An 8,174-nucleotide genomic window follows, 5' to 3' on the forward strand; every position below is an offset into this window, starting at 1 on the left:
TCGAACACTAATTAGAAATTGTTTCACAATAAATTCAAAATAATGAACAATAACGAGAAAAGTACCAGTAATCTGGTTTAGTGTTTACTAATCAGTTGCCAAAAATTTATATATTCACTATTTTAACAAAGTTAAATAGATTAATGGGTCACCTTAAGTCAAAGTATCCACAAGTCTTATCCAAGACAGGAATTATTCACGGTTTGTTCACAGGTTAGGTTGCAAAATTGCTGGTATCCAGATTATAAATAATTCACAAGAGAAGTCTTATCAAAAACATGAATTAATTACATTTTTGTACACAGGTTAAGTTGCGAAATTACAGGAATCACAGGAGAAGTGTCTCCTGAGAACTCTCAATCAAGATAGAAATTGCAGTATGGCAAACATGCCAAGTCTCAGCCCACACTCCACTCAGGTGACACTGTGGCTTACCAGAAAAAAACAGATAGTCAGTGGAGCACTGCCACCATCATAACACCAGCAGCTTGCCCCAGATCGTTCCATATTGCAACCAAAGCTGGAACCATCCTACAGAGGAATTGGAAGCACATATCAAACGCCTTGCCATCACCCCCCCCCCATACAAAGCGCAGTACAGTTGGTGGGATACTGCCACTCCACCAGTGAGCAATCCAACATCTCACTTACCTTGTACAGGTGAGACACTGCCTACTGCATCAGCCAACATCAACTCACCCAACAGAATAACCCTGCCCCATACTGCCAATAGCCCATAGCCAATCAAAGATAGCAAACCAGTGACCCAAACCAGATATCAAAGGCAAATTAAGCCACCAATCAAACTAAATTTGTGACCTTACCCAACTCTCAAAAGAAGAGAAGTGGAAGTATGTATACAGTGTATATATTGTCTGGTGAGGAGTGAGCCAAGCCCCTTCTTCCAGATGTTTGCTAGCAGTGCCACATGCAGAGCCCTTAGTGTTTTTGTCTATGTTGTAGAGGTCCAGAAGAAGCAAGCCTAGCATGGGCACCAGCAAAATTTGGGACAACAAAGTAACTATAAGAAAACCATAGGAAAGAGAGCAAAAATAGGGAAAAACCATGGAAAAAATGCATGTTGTCCTATTATTGGCTGCCTGCCAATACATTTTGACCCTTAATAAGGATAATATAAATTCTAATTTGTGACTGAATGATCCCTTTCCACTTTTCCACAAACTTTTTTTCTATATGATTTGGTTGAAGCAAAAAAAAATCGAATTCTTCAAAGTATTGAATGGTAAGTAAATAACAATCCTTGCCAATAATGAAACTATAAGAGCCTAACTATTGATAACATTCAACCAAAGAATCAGATTTTCATGGTGATCCTAAATATATATTTGTTTATTAGTAGTTAGTGCAGTTATTAGTACATAAGAAAGTTTGTATAATTATAGAGAACACAAGGAAAACAACTTAATAAGGGGAAATTTTGGGAAAAATATGCTGTCAAATTTTGCTTGCATTGCAAGAGTACCCATGAGGTGATATATGAAGCCACTATAATCAGAAATATTTCTCCTTAACAAAATGCTGGAAATACTTTTATGAAGCATAAAGGTGTCAAATATACTGGTTTTTGGTATTCAAAATTAAATTTAAAATATTGAATTAAAAAATTTTATTTGATTTTCTTAATCTTAGTTTTACTTAAAAAACTACCTTGATGATGTTTTACTTTTTATAAAGCCAGAGTCTAAAGGCATTAAAAATTTTGGTGTTTGATAACCAAGTTCAAAACTGTTGATATTGTTAAAACAAATACCCATTTAATGCTTTGGCATTGCTTAACAGAACTGAATGCTTGGAGTTTATATCTTAGTTTTTGTAAGTAGGCTAAGGTTTTGTGTATTTTTTGTAATTAATTACTTTTTTCATTTTCATATACTTTTACTTTAATTGACCTGCTTTTTCTATTGCCTTTAGAAAAATGTTTGTCTCTAAAAAATCAAGTTTTTTCAACTTAAAGTAAGGAGCAACATTAAAATTTAAAACAAACAGAAATTATTACATATATGAAGGGGGTCACCTTCTTATCAACATGTCACTCTTCATGCTAGAGTATTTAGCACTTTATAAAATTGAATTGGTAAAGTGAAAGCAAGAGATATAGAGAAATTTTGTATAGGAATTCTGGCAAATTCACCCAGTGTAAACTTTGCCCTGAAAAGTTCACCCCCCTGGAAACTTCCGTCTCCATGGAAAATTCATGCAGCAGAAAATTTGTCCTCCCCTCCTCCACCCAAAAAATGAATGCATACTCCCCAATAGCAAATAAAACAATGGGCAAGTTATATAACTTAAAAACCTTTCCCCAGGGACTGTAGGGGTTCATTTATCTCTAAATGCATAGTTATTTGGGCCTTTCAACTATGCTGAACAACTCAAAATTTTGATTGGACAATTTTGGGGAAAATGTGGTATGGGAGGGGGTCTAGTTGCCCTCCAGTTTTTTTGGTCACTTAAAAAAGACACTAGAACTTTTCATTTCCATTAGAATGAACCTTCTCCCAACATTCTAGGCCCAATGTGTTGATACAATCACCCCTAAAAAAATAACAAATAAACATGCATCCATGATTTTTCTTCTGGCAAAAATTACAAAATTCCACATTTTTGCATATGAGCCTGAAACCTCCACAGTAGGGTTCATTGATATGCTGAATCTGATGGTGATTTTAAAATTCTATGACTTCAGGGGAGTCTTTCCCCATTTTTTCAAAAATCATACAAATTTTCTCAGGCTTGTAGCTTTTGATGGGTAAAACTAAACTTAATGAAACTTGTATATTTGGAATCAACATAATAAGCCAATTCTTTTGTTAGATCTATTGGTATCAAACTTTTGTTTTTTAGAGTTTTGGTTACTATTGATCCAGGTTGCTCCTTCAGGTTGTTTGCTGGTACAGTTTGTTACCATGAACTGTTTGATTACCCCTCAAAATCTAAACAGAGACCATTGAAATATTGATTATTTTTTCTGTATTACCAAAAGTATTGTATTCACGAGACTTTACAATTTCATGAAATGTAATTAAACAAATAGAAAAGGTTTTTCAACTAAAGTAAGGAGCATGTTTAAAACTAGAAACAAATATAAATCACTCTGTATATAAGGGAGACTGCCCCCTCTCAACTCCTTGATCATTTACACAAAAGTTCTTTAGTGCTTTGAAAAATCTTTTTTTTCCAATTGCAAATTTTCTTTAAAAACTTGGGAAAAAGCCAAACTTCACAGTAAAGAGGTTAGGAGGAGACAGCCCCCTTCATACAAAAAATAATATGTTCAAATAGGTTTCAAATCTATCCCTTGCTTTCAGTTGAAAAGCTCTTTTTTTATTTAATTTCTGATTGTTTTCCAAATCATATCCAGGCCTAACCAAGATATAATTTGAGGTACCGGTTCCTTAAATCCCTGGCTAATTGCTTTAAAAATTTATAAATCAATAAGTTATGTTGATTAGTACCATCCTGCATTTAAAATTGTAATTTCAATTTTGGATACAAATTTAAATATACAAAAAAATGGCAATGAATAGTAATTTTGCTGAAAAGTCCTTGTTAATATTACTACAAAAGAATTTTGGCTTAAAACTAAGTTCCTAGCAGTATTTGCCACCCCAAAGAAATTTCCAGGCAGGACTGATGATGACCTGCATTGCCTTTTCCACCTCTGCACTGGTAGATATGGGAATGTAACATTTTAGCTGCATAGAGAAACATATTAATTAATTCCTACTCCCCCCTACCTCTTTCAACATTTATCTGAACCCTCATGAAGAGTAAGCAGTTTGTCCATTAAAATGCACTTATGTAGGAATCTACCCCACCCACACTCAAAAATGACTCACCCCCTCATTATAGCTGATATGCAATTACAGATCACCAAACATAGCCTAATTGCATTACAAATAAAGCAAACCAACTTGGTTGAATCCAGTACTGCCACCATGTGGCTTTACTTCTTTTGCAACTGGGTAGCCTGAAATATAGTTAATGATGCTATTAAATCAATTAGCTTCTCAGGATTTTAAATTGATTGCAAATTTGTCCTCTTTAGGGTAGTTGTAGTTTAATGACCTAAACTAACTAAACTGTTACCCAACCATAACTGCTATTTTGGCATCTGCCCTCCCCCCTCCCCCTGTAAAATTTTCTGCTGGCACCCTTGAAGCCTAGCCCCTTCTCTTGTGGATCTTAGTAACAATATTGACTGTTCATCTGTCCCTGGCTGTAAGCAATGTTAATCTTCTATTATAGAAGGAGGAGGATGTAATATCATGCATGATTGCTGTGCTTAAACTTCTAGTGCTTATATATGCTTGCAGGTGCTTATCATGCTTGCAGTTGCTTATTATGCTTTTTGTTCTAGATGCCTGGGTTTTATAAACTAATAATTGGGTAGAACACTAAAATTTGGTAAAATTCTAGTTTAGCCACTTTTTGCTGTCTTGGAAAGGGGTAAGGTTAGGAGAATGAAACTTTCAGGGATGGGTCTACTGATTAAAGTAGGCCTATGTCCTGTTTAAAGTGCCAACCTCCACTGACCTTTAAAAATCTGTGGGTTATAAAAGTGGAACCTTGCAAAATAGATCTTCTGCTTAAATGAAGTCCAACAAAATTGTTTTCAGCTTCACAACTTTGCTCAATCCCAATTTATAAGGCTTTAAAGATAAGCAAATACATTTCTTAAATTTTATAAAAAACATTGATGTGGCTTAAAATTCTACTCAAATAACAGGAATTGCAATTCCAGAAATATAGCCAGAGAAAAAGAAACTGATAGCTGAACATTAAGGTAGCCTAAAATGTTAGGTCTACAGGCTAAAGTATGTCCCATGAAGATATTTTGAAGTATCTACCTCCACTCCTTCTTCCTCTAGTGGGTCCTGAAATTTGCCTACATGACATGAAATTTGCCTACATGACCTATTGAAATTTTGGTAAAACAACATTTTACTTAGGTTTTCAGTTATGCATTTTTTCTCTGGCTTTAGTTCTGAAAATGCAATTCCTGTTATTTACATAGAATTTTAAGCCATATCAATGTTGTTTTTTTTCAAAACTTAGGAAATGTATTTGCATGTTTAAAACCTTATAAATTGGGACTGAGCAAAGTTGGAACAAAACAATTTTGTTGTACTTTATTTAAGCATAAGATTTATTTTGCAAGGTTTCACTTTTATAAAGCAGTGTTCACAAGCGGGTCTAGCTAAATCCCATGTCTAGCTAAAATCTAATGTCTAGGCAACAACTGTTCACAAGTAAAATTTGGTGCTTAGCTAATACTACAAATTTAGTTTCAAATTGTCATTTCTAGCCAATCAAGAGAGCTTATGTGGGCAAAACTTTCCAAATTGTAATACCTATTTTTACTGTCACAAGATAATGGATGAGACAAGCAAAACAATTGCCTTAGTGCGCTTCACTATTATGTCTGGTGGTGTATAGGTTATTTGCCTAAAATAAAAAAAACAATTAATGAGAAAACAAAAATTAAATTTCAGTTTACAAAGATAAACAAAAAAGATGAAAATAGTGGAACTTGACACATTCTGATTGGCTGTAATCAAAAATCCTAGGCTAGACATTGGGTTCTAGAGTCTAGAACTCAATATCTAGCCAAGCCCCTTGTCTAGCGTGTCTAGCTAAGTGCCAAATTTTACTTGTGAATGGTCATTGCCTAGACATTTAATTCTGGCTAGACACGTGTCTAGACATGGGATTCTAGCTAGACATGCTTGTGAATGCTGCTTAACACAAGGATTTTAAAGGTGATCAAAGGTCAGGACCCTCTAGAGGGAGAAGGAGTGGAGGTAGATACTGCAAAATAGGGTAAAAGACCTCTTTTTGGGTTTTGTATTAAATCAGGAGTTAAGCAGGGTTGTGTTCTATCCCCCTTTATATGGATTATTTTGATGGACTTTGTCTTAAGGAGCACAGGAAAGGCAATGGGAGACCACGGAATCAAATGGGGAGGAAAAGTCTCCCGGACTTAGATTATGCTGATGATTTAAGCATCCTAGATGAAAGTGTGAGCAAAATGAATGAAGTTTTAGAGGTTTTGCGAGTTCAGGGTGCTAGTATTGGTTTAAAAATTAATGTTAGGAAGACCAAGTCACTAAGGCTAGGAATAAGTGAAGATGAAAAGGTGACGTTGGGTAATGAAAAGATTGATCAGGTGGGCAGTTTCACTTACCTTGGTAGTATTATTAGTAAAGATGGTGGGAGCAGTCAAGATGTTAAAAATAGAATAGCCAAGGCTCAGGGTGTTTTTTCACAGTTAAAAAAAGTCTGGAAGAATAGGAAGATAAGTCTGCAAACCAAGATTAGAATCTTAGAAGCTACAGTGATGACAGTGATCAAATATGACTCTGAAGCATGGACGCTCCGAAAAGCGGATGAAGATTTGCTAGATGTTTTCCAGAGAAATTGCTTAAGGATTGCTCCGGGTACCCGGCTGACTGACCGTATTTCAAACAATAGGCTATACGAAAAATGTGGTTCAATACTGCTCTCTAGGTCTATAATGAAAGAAAGGTTGAGGTGGTTATGGCATGTTGTTCGGATGAAGGATGACAGATTGCCGAAGATTGTTCTTTTCGGCCAACCATCTAGGGCTAAACGGAAAGCAGGTCGTCCCCGTCTGGGTTGGGAGGACTTCATAAAGAAAGATTGACAGGAACTTGGAACGTCCTGGGCGTGTATAAAATCGTCGGCGGTGACTAGATTGGAGTGGACGAGGAGCGGCCGTAGCTGGGCTGGAATCAGGTGGCTTGGTGATGAGCTGAGTTGTTAATAGGAATTCGTAGTATTGGGAAAGACCACTTTTCTTTGGCATTCCGGAAAAATAGCAATGGGTTTTCGGACCACCCCTTTTTGCTAAAACATGAAGCAATGTGAGGGCAGTAACAAGAACCCTGCCTTCTTAGTCAAATTTTCACCAATGATTTGTCAGCATAAATTGAAAATGTGGTTTCTGTTTTGAAAAGCAATTGAAAAGAAAAATTATATTTAAATATTTGTGATTTAGGCTATAGAATAAATATCAAGCAATAAAAGTTACATTTCTAGAATCAAAAGAAAATCAGCTTTCTGTTAATATAATAGCCTGGCCTAAGCATATTATGCATAGCTTAGACTTTTAGCTGTTCATTAATATACCCAATCCTTCTCAATTTCTTTTTGGTAACAAGATGTGAGGGTTTCAGTTTTACACAATTTTGCTCAATTGGATACTGGTTTTTTACCCTACCTTCCTGGGACATACTTTAGCCTGTAGACCCATCCCTGAAAGTTTCATTTTCCTAACCTAATCCCTTTCCAAGATAGTCAAAAGTTGCTGAAGTAGAATTTTAACAAATAATTTATCTACCATGGGTAGGCCTATGCCTTGAATAAGTCTGTAGACTGACTTCTAATAGCCTAGGCCTGTAAGAATAAACTATTTTCTTTTTAGAATTTACATACCCAATTTATATTCAGTATACAAGCTTCTATGGATAAATTCTTAATTGCTTATAGCTAAATCAAAAATTGGAAAGGCCTAGCTTGAAATCTAAATATCTTTTTTGGGCAATTCACAGACTAAAGCCAAATGCCATTTTTAGATATACAAAATTATAAGGAAAAATCAAAGTACTTGAGTTTATACAACTTATAAAATATTATTTTTTTGATTTAGTGGTATGACATATTTAAGTAACACAGCATAAATTATAGTTGCAGATTAATATTAATATTGATATACATGTACAATCAAATACAGCGTTACCAAATGAGATATTACAGATACCCAAAAAAGCTAGAGGATAGCCTATCAGACATGGTAGTTTTTGAAGCCAAGATTATCCCAGGTAGTATTAGTTGTTGTGGAAGTAACCGAGACATTTTGCCCTACCATAGGAAGGTAATGCAGTGCTATAAGTGTCAAAAGTATTGACTAAACCCCGAAGCCGCGCCGAAAAGTCGGCGGTGCGCCGCCGAAAAAAGCCGGTTGCGCGCCGCTGAGCTTGCATCAGCGCGCTGACAACACCGCTGATTCTATCGGCGGCGGGGTCACTAATTAGCCGGCGTTTTTTGTTTTTTTTTTGTCTCTTGTGCTTATCAATACGCCGCCGACCTTCGAGCTTCAACCATCATCCCGGCTAATCTGTTTCTTAAAGATA

General features: G+C 35.7%; 1 protein-coding gene across 2 annotated transcripts in view; it reads right to left on the bottom strand.

The window, feature by feature from the left end:
* The window catches only part of LOC148945393 (ubiquitin carboxyl-terminal hydrolase 47-like), a 163,981-nt gene extending 156,367 nt beyond the window's left edge, over window positions 1-7,614 (bottom strand). Inside the window, exon 1 of one of the 2 annotated variants that reach the window (XM_089099421.1) lies at window positions 7,477-7,614. The gene's annotated coding sequence lies outside the window, so the exon portion shown is untranslated. Of the gene's footprint in view, window positions 1-5,372; window positions 5,444-7,476 lie in introns of those variants that run through there. The other variant, XM_089099422.1, reaches the window with a different exon arrangement.
* Between the last annotated feature and the right edge of the window lie 560 nt (window positions 7,615-8,174).

Source organism: Artemia sp. Qi Xiang Cuo, chromosome 13 (assembly GCF_049724085.1).
Source record: "Artemia sp. Qi Xiang Cuo chromosome 13, ASM4972408v1, whole genome shotgun sequence".
Taxonomy (NCBI): domain Eukaryota; kingdom Metazoa; phylum Arthropoda; class Branchiopoda; order Anostraca; family Artemiidae; genus Artemia; species Artemia sp. Qi Xiang Cuo.